Source organism: Lemur catta, chromosome 4 (genome assembly GCF_020740605.2).
Source record: "Lemur catta isolate mLemCat1 chromosome 4, mLemCat1.pri, whole genome shotgun sequence".
NCBI lineage: Eukaryota > Metazoa > Chordata > Mammalia > Primates > Lemuridae > Lemur > Lemur catta.
Window position 1 is genome coordinate 20722790 of NC_059131.1, and position 14830 is coordinate 20737619.

At 46.8% G+C, this 14830-nt stretch overlaps 1 protein-coding gene and 1 long non-coding RNA gene across 2 annotated transcripts in view; both read left to right on the forward strand.

The window, feature by feature from the left end:
• The first annotated feature begins 12359 nt into the window (after positions 1-12359).
• On the forward strand, positions 12360-13761 carry LOC123636754. The gene is made up of 3 exons (XR_006734654.1): positions 12360-12563; positions 13271-13339; positions 13724-13761. It is a non-coding gene; the product is annotated as an uncharacterized LOC123636754 (long non-coding RNA).
• Positions 13751-14830, forward strand: part of PLB1 (phospholipase B1) — a 121696-nt gene continuing 120616 nt past the window's right edge. Inside the window, exon 1 of the mRNA XM_045549311.1 lies at positions 13751-13792. The gene's annotated coding sequence lies outside the window, so the exon portion shown is untranslated. The remainder of the gene's footprint in view (positions 13793-14830) is intronic.

Consider the following 14830-nt stretch of genomic DNA (forward strand, 5'->3'; position numbering starts at 1 on the left):
TCTTCTGCAATGATTGCAACCTGTAAACCTTTCACTCCCCAGGGATGGAGTGGAGCAGGGACATGCTGTCCTGTGGAGGCGTGGGCTGTCCTGGCTGACAAAGAGGCCTTTCCTGGTCCCGAAGCTGCACCACCCCCAGTGACCAACAGGTGGCCACACCACCCTGTTCTGCTTTAGCATGCAATGACTGCGTGGGGGCAGGTGTTCTTGGAGGATTGGGTGGGACCCGGGGCATTTTGCCATTCCAAGGAAAAAGGAGTTCCAATGTCTTACCTTGACACCTATTGTCTTCTAGAAGACTAGTCACTTCCAGGAAGCTGGTCTTCACACTAGGAGCTGATCTCAAGTAGGGGCTTCCTGTGCAAATAGCCTCCGGGGTAAGGAGAAAGGATGCTGGTGTGTTTTGCCTTTGGGGCTGGCAGCCTAAAGGGAAAAACATTTCTGGTGAAGGAGGCTGCTGCCTTTTGTCAGCAAGATTGAACCACAGCAACAGATAAATGGATAAACAAAATGTGTCATAGCTTTACAATGAAATATTTTTCCGTCTTAAAAAGGAAGGAAATTCTGACACCTGTTTCAACACAGATGAAACTTGAGGACATTCTGTTCAGTAAAATAAGCCATACACGAAAAGATAAATATTGAATGATTTGACTTACATGAGTAGTCAAATTCATACAGACAGAAAGGAGAATGGTGGTTTGCCAGGAGTTGGCGAGAGGGGGGACTGAGGAGTTCGTGTTTAACAGGTGCAGGGTTTTTAGTCTGGGATGAAGATAAGAGTTCTAGAGAGGGATGGTGGTGATGGTTGCACCACACTGTGAATGTACTTCCCGCCACTGAACTGCACACTTAAAATGGATAAAATGCTAAATTTTATGTCACAGATATGTCAACCTAAAGAGAGAAACTGACGCAAAAGTAATATAGAGAGTTTATTTAGGCCAAGGTTGAGGTCTGCAGCCTGGGACACACTTCCGAGTTGCCCTGGGGAGTGCTTTGCTACAAGCAGCTTTTTAAAGGCCAAAGGAGACAAGGAGTGGGCTGTTACAAAGTTGTTTGACAGTAATTCTCACTGGTTTCCAGAAATAACATCCATCAGTGATTGGCTGTCCATTGTCGAACTACAGGGCACAAGTTATGGTGTCCAGTATATGCCATTTTATGGCTACTTGGCATTCGTTAGTCTAGAGCCTACCTAGCAAATGGCTTCAAGCGGTAATCATTTAGCTCAAGGGGAGAGTGAGATGTGACTGTTGTCACATGCTGTCACATTTCAGTGCTTCTCTGGGCCTGATAATTAAAGAGGGCTCACATCGGTCAGGTAAGAAGTTTATTTTCTTTCTCATATGTTTTACTACAATAAAACAATTCTTTAAAAAAGAGATTGAGCCAGGATCATGAAGTCCACAGGGCCTATCCTATCATTTGTTCACACGACCGCCTCTACAACAATCTGACTCGGAGTCCTGCGGCTCGCACTGAGCCCTTCGCGGATGGAGACCGCGCTACCTGGAGAGAGCACTGAATCCCAAGTGGGAAGACCTATGTCACTGGCACCGACTAGCCAAGCCGCGGCTTCCTCTTACTTGCCCTGTCCTACCTCACAGAGAGTTTGTGCAGGTCAGTGAGATAACATGTGAGAAGGCACTTTGGAAGCCCTAAAGCACTCCATACAGATAAGGGATCATTAGCACTATCATTCTTATTGCCTACCTAGGTCACTGGCTCCGTCTGGGAGTAGTTCTAATTGTTGGAAAGTTCTAGCAGAATTGTGAAGTAGCAAAGGTTGGTCTTGGTGTCACCTCACTTCTTACATATATCTTGGTATGTCCCTTTTCTTTTAGTAACTTCATATTCCATTCCAACCCCTTGTTATCTTGAGAAATGCCTATATCTTATCCTCCTGTCTCTATATTATCCCTCGAGAACTAAGATGCCGCCTCCTCCAGAAAGCCTTCCCAGACATTTCCTTCCTCTCCCCTCACTGAGCCTTATGAAGTCTTGGGAGCTATGTGATTCAATGAATATATCATGAAATCATAGAGACCTAGGTGTGAATTCTGCTGCCATCATTTACTATTCATGTGACCTTGGCAAAACACTTCATCTTATTGGGCTTCAACATCTTCCTATAAACTAATGGCAATAAACTACTTAACAGGATGGTAGTGAAGATTAAATAATATAACATAACTAACAGGGCTAGAACATGGTGGATGCTTAATAAATAATAGTGTCTTTCCTTTGAACTCTCATAGCCCTTTATCTGAACTTTGTCTTGCATTATGGATATTAGTGTCATTTAATCATTTATTCAACAAAGGTTTAATTGAATATGAAGGCAGTTAAGTGTTAAGAAGAAAAGTAAAGCAAGATAGGGAATGTGTGCTGTGTTGCTATTTTATTTAGGGTGGCTGGGAACGATTCATTGATAAGGCGTCATTTGCACACAGATCTGAGAGGGAGTCAGCCCTGTAGTTATCAGTGAAGACATCAGGACGCATGCAAAGTCCCTGAGGTAGAAACATGGTGTTTGAGGATCAGCAAGGAAGCCAAGGTGGCCAGATCAGAGTGAGCAAGAGAAGGAGGAAGTGGTTTAACCACATTACATGGGGCTTTTGTAGACTGGGGTAAGGACTCTTTTTTTCTTTCTTGGTGAGGTGGGAAGCCAGGGGAGTGTTGGGCAGAAGAATGAAAGAACTGACATAGATTTTAAAAGGTTCCCTTTGGCTGCTGTGTGGAAAGTCAACTGCATAGTAGCAGGAGTGGAAATAGATTGATTTGTAGGCTGTTGCAGCAATCTAGGCAAGAGATAATAATAGTGGCTTGGACCGGGAAGGCAAATAGAGGTGGAAAGGATGGTCAGATATTTTGATTTGAAGGTAGAGCCAAGAATCCTTGCTGGGGTGTGAGAGAAAGACCTAATGCCAAGGTTTTTGCCTGGGTAACTGTTAAGATGGTATTTCCATCACTGAGGTAGGCAGATCCATGGGAGAAGCAGGTTTGGATGGGGCAGGGTGGGAATCGGGAGTTTGGTTTTGTATTGACCTAGCTATTTCCTGTCTCTCAGGATCTTCCTTTGTATCTAATGACCCAAATCTCTGTCGTATTATCTTCCTTCAGCCTGAGGGCTCTCCTTAGCATTTCTTGTAGGAAAGGTCTGCTAATGGTGATTTGTTGTTGTTGTTGTTTTCTTTTTTCTGAAAATTTTACCTTTATTTTTGAAGGATGTTTTTGCTGAATATAGAATTCTGGGTTGGAGGATTTTGCTTTCACTACTTTAAAGATGTTGGTTTACTGGCTTTTGGCCTCCACGTTTCTGATGAGAAGTTGGCTGTAATTTGAATTGTTTTTTGCCCCTGGATGTAATGTGTCTTTTTTCTCTGGCTGCTTTCAAGATTTCCTCTTTATCTTTGGTTTTTAGCAGTTTGACTATGATGTTCCTAAGGGAGGTTTTCTCTGTATTTATCCTGCCTGGGTTATGCTGGGCTTCTTGAATGTGTAAATGCATGTCTTTCACCAAACTAGGGGAAATTTTGACCATTGTTTCTTCAAATACATTTTTTAGACATTTTGATATTGTTTTTCAGGCCTCTGAGGCTATGTTCCCTTCCTCAGCCCCTCCCACTAATCTTTTTTCTCTTTGTTCTTACTGATCTAACTTCAAGATCATTAATTCTTTCCCCTGTTATCTCCATTCTGTTGTTAAGCCAATTTGGTGAATTTTTTAAATTTCAAATATTGTCTTTTTCAGTTCTAGAATTTCCATTTAGTTTTCTGTTAAATTGAGTTTATTTCTGTGCTGAGGTTTCCTTTTTATTTGTTGTAAACATGTGATTCCCTCACCTTACAAAGCATAGTTATAACAACAGCTTTAAAATTATGAGCTTGCATCACAAACCATTAAGATATGTAAAAATAAATAATAGTAAAAATAAAAATAAAATAAAATTACGATCTGCTAATTCTAACAAGTGGGCCATCTCAGGATCAGTCTCTGTTCCTTATCTTTTCTCTTAATAAAGGGTCACATTTTCCATTTTCTTCTTATGTTGAATAATTTGGGCATTCTGGACATTTTGATTGCTAAGTTGTGGAGTCTCTGGATTCTGTTATACAGCTCCCCCTAAATGCTGACTTTTGGGGTTTTTGTTTTAGCAAAACAAAACTAACTTGGTTGGATCAAACTAAACTGTCTCTTGAGCAACAGATCAAAATCTCAGTTCAGTTTGTGTATTCTTATCTGGGCTGCTTGAGCCCACCTCATGCACGCATAGATTAGGCATTGGCCAGACATTTGGACAGAGTCTATATGCAGAATTTGTGGTTCTTCCTCTCTGGTCTCTCTTTTCATGGATTTCCAGTGGCTGTGATTGCTTCAAACTCCAGCCTTTGATTCTTCAGGCCAAAAGGACTGCAGGTTTTCTATCATCATTTTATCTGCCTTTGTGACTCTATTGTGGCCTGCCTGCCTTTAGGCTAAAAGCCATAAAAAATAAGAAATTCATCCTATGCGTCCTTTTTTTCCAAGTATTAACTCCTCTTCAGAAACTGCCTGCTTTTGTTCACTCTCCAGGGCCTTCAGGTAGTTGTTTTTCATATTTTGTTCAGAGTTTATAGTTGTCATCGATAGGGGTTTGTATAGTAGGAGCTTACTAAGCTACCCTGGAAATAGAATTGCTAGATTTGCTTTGGACACATCAAGTTTGAGATGTCCATTAGACATCCAAGTGGAGATGTTCATTAGCCAGTTAAATACATGCATCTGGAGTTCTGGAGAGAAATCATTTAACATTTGAGAGGGTAGATGGTATATAAAGTCATGCGAGTAGGTAAAATCACCTGGGGTGTGAGTGCAGATCTATAAGAGAAATAGGCCCAGAACCAAGACCAGCATGCTCCAGTGCTTACACATCAGCGAGATGAGAAAGAATTGGCAATGCAGACTGAGAAAGAGTGAGCGATGAGGGTGGAGGAAAACCATGACAGTGTTGTCTTGATGTCCAATTGAAGAAAGTATTTTAAAAAAGAGTGGTCAACTGTATTAAATGCTGCTAATAGCTCAAGTAAGATGATTAAAAACTCTGCAGGTTAGCAACACGGAAGGCCTTGGTGAACCTGAGAACTGTTGTGTTCGAGTGGAGGAGTGAGAACTCACTGAAATGAAGAATTGAGTCTGGGAGTATGGAGAAATATTTTAAGGAATATTAACACCAAAGAAAACAGAAAGATGAGGTTAAAGCTAGAGGGGGATAGGAGGTCAAGAGAAGTTTTGTTTTGATTTTTGATGTTGGGAAAAATTATATCCTGCTGGTCTGCCAAAGGAGGGAGTCACTGAGCAGGAATCACTGATGTGTCAAGAAAGCGAGAAGACAGGATCCTGTGCGCGAGCAGAATCAGCCTCAGGTGGGATCGTGGGCAGCTCATTCCTAGCAACTGCTGAAGGCCACGCCCTCATTTTTGTCAGTTCCTTCAGTCTGCAGATTATGCAAAACAAACCTATTCAACAGGTTATGTCATTCAGGAATCTGGAGAGAGGGAATGTGGACTATGCCGCTAATTCATTGCCATAACTGAGCACTCAGGTGATTTTAGGGGAGAGGCGCCAAGGGGCTGAGATGGAAGAATGGAGGAAACAGACCTGGCCATGGGCAGAGCACAGAGGCACCATGGGTACAGAAGCTTCTGGCTTCATCCTGGGGTGGGTGGGGGAGGAGTGTGGTCAATGTGAAGTATGAAGATGGTGGCTGTTGTCATGGGGAGGTATTTCCACAAGTGGCAGGACACACAGATCTCCTTCGAGAAGACCAATAGCTTCTTCCCAAGGCAAGTCTGGGCTCTGCCCTTGGGTTCTGCTCCTGCCCGTCAGAGGCTGGGCCCAGGCCTGGCAGCTACCCAGCTCCAATCAGATCGGCGCTTGGTTGCCATGTCACTCCAAGCCTGACCAGGTAGGATGAGTCTGAGGCAGGATTTGGCCCACAGAGCAGGTTGCTCCCACTCTGGCTCTAATCTAGTGGCTTTCAAATCAATTTGACATTATAATTCGGTACACACACAATTGTGATACATAGACTCACATGATACTGAAACAAAACTTTAATGAAACAATTTATACTTTGATTACTTGTAATGTGCTCTGATATTTTCTTTTCTTTTTTCCTTTTTTTGATGCTAGTGACTACCAACCAAACTGATTTCATAACTCACTAATGGGTTCTAACCTGTAATTTAGAAAGTACCACCCTAACCACAGAAGCTACTCACCCTGGTCTGCCGCGTTCTCACTGGGTGGTGAACGGCACAAGGACCCCAAGAAGCCTCGCGCACGATTGATTCCCTTAGTGTATCTGTCTCTTCCCACAGATTAGCAAATATGAACTTTCGAGCACATTTATGTAAATGAACAGTTTGTCCCCCTTGACCTCAGACTCTCTTTTCTGCGCAGTGAGAGCAGCAGTGCTGAGCTCACTTCATTCCCTCTCTCTCCTCCCTCCTCTCGCCAGTCCTGCACCCCCCACTCGCCATCTTCCCCCACTCAGCCCCAGGGAAGGCCCCCAAATTAAACTCTTTGAAGAGTAGAACGTCAGGGGTGAAAGAGACCTTAAGAATCATTTGATGTAATCATCCCTTTGATGTGTCTCCGTGGTCTCCAGTCTCTGTTTGCATTCGTTCAGTGACAGAGAGCTCACTACTTATCAAGGTAGGCCCTTCCGTCTTTGGACAATAATGATTTGGCAAAATCTGTATTCCTATGTCTTCTGTTTCTTAATTTTTGTATCAAAATTAGTAAGTCAATATGTGTGCTTGGAACATTGCCAGGCACATAGTAAGCGCTAGATAAGTACCTGCTATTAGCATTATTGTGACTAGTTATATCAGTGCTGTTAACAGTAGTGACTAACCAACCCTCTTCTCACATGACTGCCCATCATATGTTTAAAGGAAGGAATCATGTTGGCTGGGTCTTCTCCTTCCTACACTAAACTCCCCCAGGTCTGTCAGTCTTTCCTCATGTCATGCAGTTTCCTGTCCCTTGATATCCAGATCACTGTCCTCCTGATGCAGGTGGGTTTCTAACCAGTTGATGCTTCTCTGAAAATGCTGGCCCTCAGAACTAGAGAGCAGACTCTCCATGCAGGGAACCAGGGCAGAGAGAGAACAAAGATATTCTCTCTTCCTATGACCTGAGTGCTTGAAGGCTAATAATGCTGCCCAAGATCATACTGGCCCACATCAGAGCAGATAGAGGCACGCAAGCACCAGTAACAGAGGACTGGGACAGCTAGCACCCTTCCCTCCAGAGCACACTCACTAGCTGGCGTTCTGGAAGGAATCAGGCCTGCAGGAGTATGAATGGTCCATCCAGGAAGAGCTAAATGTCCAGTGGCTGCTCCAGGGAGTCTCAGACTCATATAGCTACAGGGGCCCAGCAAGATGTTATCTGGAAACTGATCCTTAACATCCCTTTTAGAAAGATAAGAGAGAGTGGTGGGGACCATCTGAGGAAGGAGCATTTACTCTGCCCAAGCCAATTATTGTCAAGCAAAAAGGTAGGCACTGATGTTTCTGGATCATCCAAAGTTTCAAAGAAGCCAGAAACCTGTATTTTTAAATATAGCATCATCCCATTTTAAAATGTCAAGTAATTCAAAATTTTTTCAAAATCTCATGTGAGCCAACAGTGTTCAGGCTCCACGAAAACACTGTGACACTCAGATCTCCCTTCATAGCTCTGTTCTGTACCTGCAGAGCTGGGGGGCTGGGACTGGGTGCAGGTTGGCAACTAGCCCACCCAGCTTTTACGCAGATCTCTCCAGACAGCTCCTAAGTCACTGCTGTAGCCAGGGCCAAATTCAGGAAAACTTACACATTATCTGAAGAGCTAGAGGGAGCTTGCTCGAGTCTCTTACACTAGTGTTTACTTGGAAGCGGAGAGAGCAAGGATCCTGGAATACTGTGACAAGGAAGGATGTGGATGGAATCCAATCCCCCATGCTGGCCAGAGTACTAACCTGCTTGTTGCCCGCGGTAGTAGAGTGCCGTGGCGTCAGCCTAGCTCAGCAACCTCAAACTCCTGGGCTCAAGCGATCCTCCTGCCTCAGCCTCCCAAGTAGCTGAAACTACAGGTATGTGCCACCATGCCCAGCTGATTTTTTTCTATATATTTTTAGTTGTCCAGCTAATTTCTTTCTATTTTTTAGTAGAGGCGGGGTCTTGCTCTTGTTCAGGGTGGTCTTAAACTCCTGAGCTCAAACAATCCACCCACCTCAGCCTCCCAGAGTGCTAGGATTATAGGCGTGAGCCACCGCACCCAGCCTATTGGTTGGTTTTTAGTTTGTTTTCTTATTCTTTTTACCAAAAATGATATCTTATCACACATACTGATCAGCTTCTTAGTTTCTTTTCTTTTCTTTTTTTTTTGGGGGGGGATTGGTGCTGTCCCAAGCTTCTTAGTTTCTTCTCTCAACATTATACCCTGAAAAGCTTTGTTAGTCGTGTGGCCCCACCTCTCTCTTTTTCATTGCTGTGTAGTTTCCACAGTGTGGCTGTACCACGCTTATTTAGCCCCTCCCCCAATAACGGACAATGACATAGTTTCCAACATTTCAAACAACAGGTGTATTGTTTAAAAGAACTGCAGTGTTGCAGTTTTCTATGTTGGTGAGTCATTGTTCAAGAGGGGCTCAGATGAGACTCCCTGATGGTGAGAAGGGACTATAGTCGGGGTGGGGGGACAGTTTCTACGCCAGCAGTCCAGAGGGAGCCCTGGTTTGAGTGCAGTTGTGCTGAAGTTGAGCCACTTCCCCTCTATGAACCTTAGTTTCCCTTTCTTTAAAACAAAAGTGTGGTGATGCCAGTGGTTCTCAACTCGGGCTGCTCATCTGAGTCATCTGGGGAAATCTAAATAAACTAAAAATAATCAGCACAACAAAACAATGCCTGGCCCCCCCCCCCAGATATTCTGATTCAACTGGTGTAGGACAGGGCTCTTTCATCAGTAAGTTCTGACAGCGCTCCAGGCAATTCTAACATGCAGAGAGGTTTGGCAGTCACTGTTCTAGGCCAGGGCTTCTCAACTCTAATGTGCACACAAAACTCCTGGGGACCTGCTTAAATTTTTAGGTAGAATGTTCCTGAGAATTTTTAGGTAGAGTGTGCACTCAGGTGTAAGACAGGATGGCTTCCCAGCGTGGTGCCGGGCAGCTGGGTGGCACAGTGGCTTAGCCCCAGCCCCAATGCAGCAAGCCCAGAAGGTAGCAGCAGAGGGTTGGCAGTGCTGGTGAGGCCCAGCCTCCGAAGTGGGTGCTACCGTCTCAGTCATGATTTAGGCAATGGTTGGCCTACCAGTTTCCAAAAGGAGGCAGCAAGTTCCAGTCAGGCCCTCTGAGCCAAGCTGCGGGGGGTCAAGGGCAGGCAGCTGTCCCGTGGGAAGAGGTCAGCCTCTAGGCAGCTGCAATAGACAGCAGGGAGGGAGCTTCCCCCAACAAAGGTGGCATAAGCCCAGTCTTTTTTCCCAGTATCCCTTCTGTTCACAACATTTATGGCATTTTTATCTACTGGGGATCAGTTAGAATTAGGACCACCCCATTATTTTATAGGTAAAGTCATATATCTATCTTGAGTTTTATATCAACATAAATATTCCAAAGTCCTGTCAAAGTGTTCAGATGGTTGTTGCAGCTCAGACAGGGAGCTGTCCCCCAATCTCCTTGAAAGTCACAGTCAGCTTAAAGCGCTTGCACAACTCTGTGTCTTGGGCCCCTGACCTAATGGTCAGCTACCTGTGACCTCAGACCCCACAATCAGTCCCCAGCAGGCAGAATATGTCAGAGAGAGTGTTCTCTCTGGATCCGAAGCAAGCTCTCAGGACAAGTGGCCAAGGAGGAAGGATAATCTCATCTGGTTTTGTTGGTAGCCCGCAGAAAAGGGGTTCTCAGAGGCTGCTGGTCTGGAGAGAACTGCAGACTCTCCGGTCTGTGAGGCCACTTCAAACAGCCAAATTGTAGAAAGTGCGCTTCCCGCCTGCCCTGTGTTCTTCCTCCTTGGGAGTAAATAACACTTAAGGACACAGGCAAAACGAAGGCACAGGTGGCAGCAAATAACCAAGGGTATAGCTCCAAAGGGAAATGTTAACCAAATATAAATACCTGGATTTAACAAGTAAACAAAACTGCCCAGGAATTCAACACAAAGAGAATGGAGTTGAGGCCCAGGGCAGATTCACTTGTCCACATGCGGCTCCAGGGCCCTTGGTGGGCTCCGCACTGGGTAAGAGTCCAAGGTCCACAGCGAGAAGTAGGTCAGGCTGGGTCCAAGTCATGGCACCAAGATTGCAGTCAAAAATAAAAACAAACCCAAGACAAAATTAGCAAAAGCTGTTTATTTATAAATTTGCAGCCACAAAAGAACCATCTGCTGTCACTTTTGTTTCAGCAGGAGTTCAAAGGTGTCTGAAAAGAGAGTCAGTTTTATAGAGAAAAATCGAGGAAATACTAGGGCAGTCTCTGGCTGGCACATATTCTATTAGGGTGGGAATTTTTTTTGTTTTTGTTTTTGTTTTCTTTTTTTTTGAGACAGAGTCTTGCTCGGTTGCCTGGGCTAGAGTGCTGTGGCATCAGCCTAGCTCACAGCAACCTCAGACTCCTGGGCTCAAGTGATCCACCTGCCTCAGCCTCCCGAGTAGCTGGGACTACAGGCTTGCGCCACCATGCCCGGCTAATATTTTCTATATATTTTTAGTTGTCCAGTTAATTTCTTTTCTATTTTTAGTAGAGATGGGGTCTCACTCTTGCTCAGGCTAGTCTCGAACTCCTGAGCTCAAGTGATCCTCCTGAGTTGGCTTCCCCGAGTGCTAGGATTACAGGCGTGAGCCACTGCGCCCGGCCTAGGGTGGGATTTTTGAAAGTGGGGGAGACTTTAGCAGACCTTTAAGAACGTTTGGCAAGTCCTTGACTGGTTCACTATCCATACTTTACACGACTGGGAAATTTTTAGGTTTTCCTGTTTTTTGGGAGGACTATTTTAAGAGATTTATTAACGGCAGAGGAGGGGGTGTGATGGGGGGAATTTGGGCCAGGCAGAGGCCACACCGGGCCCCCTTCCTTTGTGTAGCGATGTATTGTTCTCAGTCCCAAGAGTGCAGTTCTGGAAACAGGGTTTCCTACTGTGTGCAAAGCCACTGTATCGGGGACTATGCAGCGGTTACAAAGATGCACGAAACGTAAACTACACCCTTTCCAGCGGAGGAGTCAGCCCCCATTGGCCAATTTTTCAATCCCCTGACAAGGGGAAGTAAGTGATGTACTGAAGTGTGAGCAAACCCCGGAGAGGGCAGGAGTAGTTAAGCCACTCTGAGTAGAACCTGATTTGGTTCACCAGGACCCTGGAGGAGTGACTGGGGTGAGTCTGCATTTTATTCATTCATGCAGCAATTATTGAGCACTTACTGATGTCAGGCGCTGTGCTAAGTGCTGAGGACACAGCCAGGAATGGCATGGGCCTTGCCCTTCCAGAGTTTACTGTCAGACACACAGGATAGACTTTGAGTCTTGATTGGGCCTCTTGACTGGGCCAGAGAAGGCCCACAGGAGTGAGAAATATTTCAACTGCAACCTGAAGAGGACGTGGGGAGGAGCCTGGCACAACCTGAGAGTTCCAGGCAGAGGGAATGGCATGTGTTAAGGCTCTGAGGGGACAAAAAAAGATGGCCTGTTCAAGGACGTGAAGGAGCCCCATGAGCCTGGGGTGTGAGGAGACAGGACGAGTGGGGCCTTAGGCTGGAGGGGAGGAGGGAACGGGACTGTAAGCCGTGCTGAGATGGCTGGATTTGGTACAAAGGACTTTGGGAAGCTGTTGAAGGGTTTTATACAAGGATGCGACATCAGGTTTGCCCTTTGACAAGATCATTCAGGTTGCTGTGTGGAATTTTTAAAAAATTGGAACAAGCTAGGGAAGACATGGAGCAGCTGGGGCAGCTACTTGGGAACGGTGAGGGCAGCTTGGGTCCCCCGGGGCAGCGGCGATGGAGAATGGTGAGAGGTTTTACGAGGTGATTTAGAATATAAAATCCATGGGGCTCAGCAGCTGATGATCCACAGGGGCTGAGAGGAGGGAGTTTTCAAGGATCATTCCTGGGTCTGTCTACAGCCGCTGTTGCCATTTCCTGTAAGGGTGCCAATGAGTGGGGGAAGATCATGTGCTTAGCTCTTAACTCCTTGAGTTTGGGGTGCCTGTGAAACATCAAAGTGGAGACTGAGCCAATGAATCAGTTTATGGGGTTTGAAGCTTAGAAGAGGGGTCTGGCTGGAGACGGCAACGTGGGAGTGATCAACACATAGATTTTTAATGAAGCCATGGGATGCATGTGATCACCTTGAGACACAGGTAGAGAGAAGACTGTCCTGGCCCGTCCAGTCGCAGGGGAATGGCTGACAAAGGAGGCACAGAAGGACCCACTGGAGAGAAGAAACCAGGAAACTGGAAGCTTGGAGGCCAAGGGCAGAGTGGTCTAAGAATAGGGGTAGAGGCCAGCTGTCGAGTGCTGCTGAGAGTCAAATAAGGTGAGGTCTGAGGACCTTGTTGTCTTTTGGATTGAGTAAATTGTTGACCTTGGCGCAATTCTGGTAGAGTGGTGGGAGCAGACGCCACACTGAAGGGTAGGGATATGTGAGCGGAAGGTGTTTTAGAAAGGTCACCCTGGTGACAGGTGGAGGATGAGCCGGGGTAGTGAGCCTGCAGGGGTTGTTGCAGGAGTCCAGGTGAGGCAGGTGAGGGTGCTGGAGCCAGGAGCCTCACCATGATTTAAAAAATCACAGACCTCAATGTCAGCAGAGGGGAACAACTGGAAACTTGGTTGGGTCTGTCCCAGAAGGAAAGAAGAAAGTGAACAGGAGGTAGAAGGAGCCATATGGGATTCCCACAGACCCTGCTGAGATCCCAGCCACTCTCTGGGGAGCTGTGTCCCTGCATGTTCCTCCTCCCACTCGCTCCTCAAAGGCCTTTGAGGCTCATTTAAGGAACAAACCCAAACAAACAAGAGTGAGAAAGTGTTGTGCCTTGGGCCTTTGGTCCAGAGAAACCAGGATTAAAAATCTGGCTTTACCACCTGCTGTTTGAGTGGCAAGTCTCTAAACATTTCTGTGAATTACAAGACAGTCTGTTTTCAGAAATGTTATAGTATGAAAATATGCATGGGTTAAAATGGAGAAAACGTGCAATTTATAAATTCCATTTCCTCAAGTTTTCTCCTCTGGTGTTAACCTTCCAGGTATAAATCCATGAAGGAGGAAAGGAACACGAGACTGCCAGTGTCAGCCAGCAGCGCCTGCAGGCAGAGGTACCAGGCGGTCCCTCAGGATGGAGCTGGGTGGGAACCTCAGGTGACAAAGTTCTCGGGGCTATGCCCAGTCCAGCAGGATGTTTCAGTGGCTAGAGCTCAGGGCAAGTTTGTCTGCCCAGCCAGGCCTGGTGGCCACTGTGCCTCAGGGCCCTGGGGACAGAGGCCAGCCCTACCCTCTCCCTGCCTACTCTCACACCACAGCCCTCTCCCCAAGTGGCACCATCAAAGGTAAACAGTGGTCCTGCCAGGAGCTGGGAAAGCAAACAAGCTTGCGCATCACTGCTAAAGCTATTAACACCCACGTGCCTGTTGGTGGTGTTGACAGCCCAGCCCTGGTGACAAGCCTGTGATGCCATGCCACAACAACCTTCTGCCCCACAGCCAAAGGCCAGAGGCCTCATTCCGGAACAGAGCAGCAGTGCAGTGTGGATGCAGGGACGTCCGTAGCTGGTAAGCTGCCCTGACTGTGGCTAGACAGGCTCTCTCCCACCCTGGACCCCTCGTCCAGAAGTTTTCCCGGGCAGGTGCTCTGCTCTGAACGCAGGCCAGGGAGGCACATGGGGCCAGTGCATGAGGCTTGGGGGTATGGGGGCCAGGAGCCTCCCAGCATGGTCTGAAGCGTATGAGATTCCCAGGGAGGGACTGGGAGACTGTGGTTATTCCCTTTGGATTTGAAGGATGGATCATAGCGCCCACAGACAGGACGCAAAGGGAACTGAGTGAGGGCATGATTAGCCACATAGCAGGAGTTCCTGCAGGATCACTGTGGTGGACAGAACATCAAATGTCACACCACTTCTCTCCCCCAGCTCTCCCCTGGCCCTGCCACATGGGACCAGGAGGCAGGGATCTCAGTTCTAGAAGACAAGGAAAGAGCTTTTGCTGCATGCCAGGCCCACAGCCATACCAGCCTGTCTCCCTGGGACAGAATGGAGATGGGGCAGGGGCGGGCTTTATGTCAGTATCTGCTAGCACAGGGTGTGTGTTGAGTCTCCACAGCTTGAACTTGGCCACCCCTGGGCTGTGGTGGACAGGCAAGAGCTCTGGGCTCTGGCCTGAGTAGCTGAGCATCCTTGGCCAAGTCACTAGTCCTCTCTAAGTTTTAAGTTTCTTAACTGTAAGGCTGAGTAAAAATACCGTTGCTGCAAGTGATCATGGGGACCTGGCCCTCCATGATGGGTGGGACAGAGCTCTGCCCTTGACTCCAGGAGTCCAAAGCCAGTGTAGGCCTCCTTTGCCTCAGTTTCCCCCCCAGAATGGTGGGGGTTGAGGAGGACTGGACTGGGTGGCTGTTAGGGTTCAGGTGCTCCCTGACCCCTGACCCAGTCCCTCTTGCTTTCCTGCCATGAGGTGGGATTCTCCCCCAGAAAGGGCGGGGGGCGCAGTTGGGCATCCACCCAGCTGGGATGGGTCAGGGAATCCTGTTTAATTCTCCAGTCCTTCTGAGACGATACCAAGATACTCTTTCACTTTTTTAAATGGGCCAAT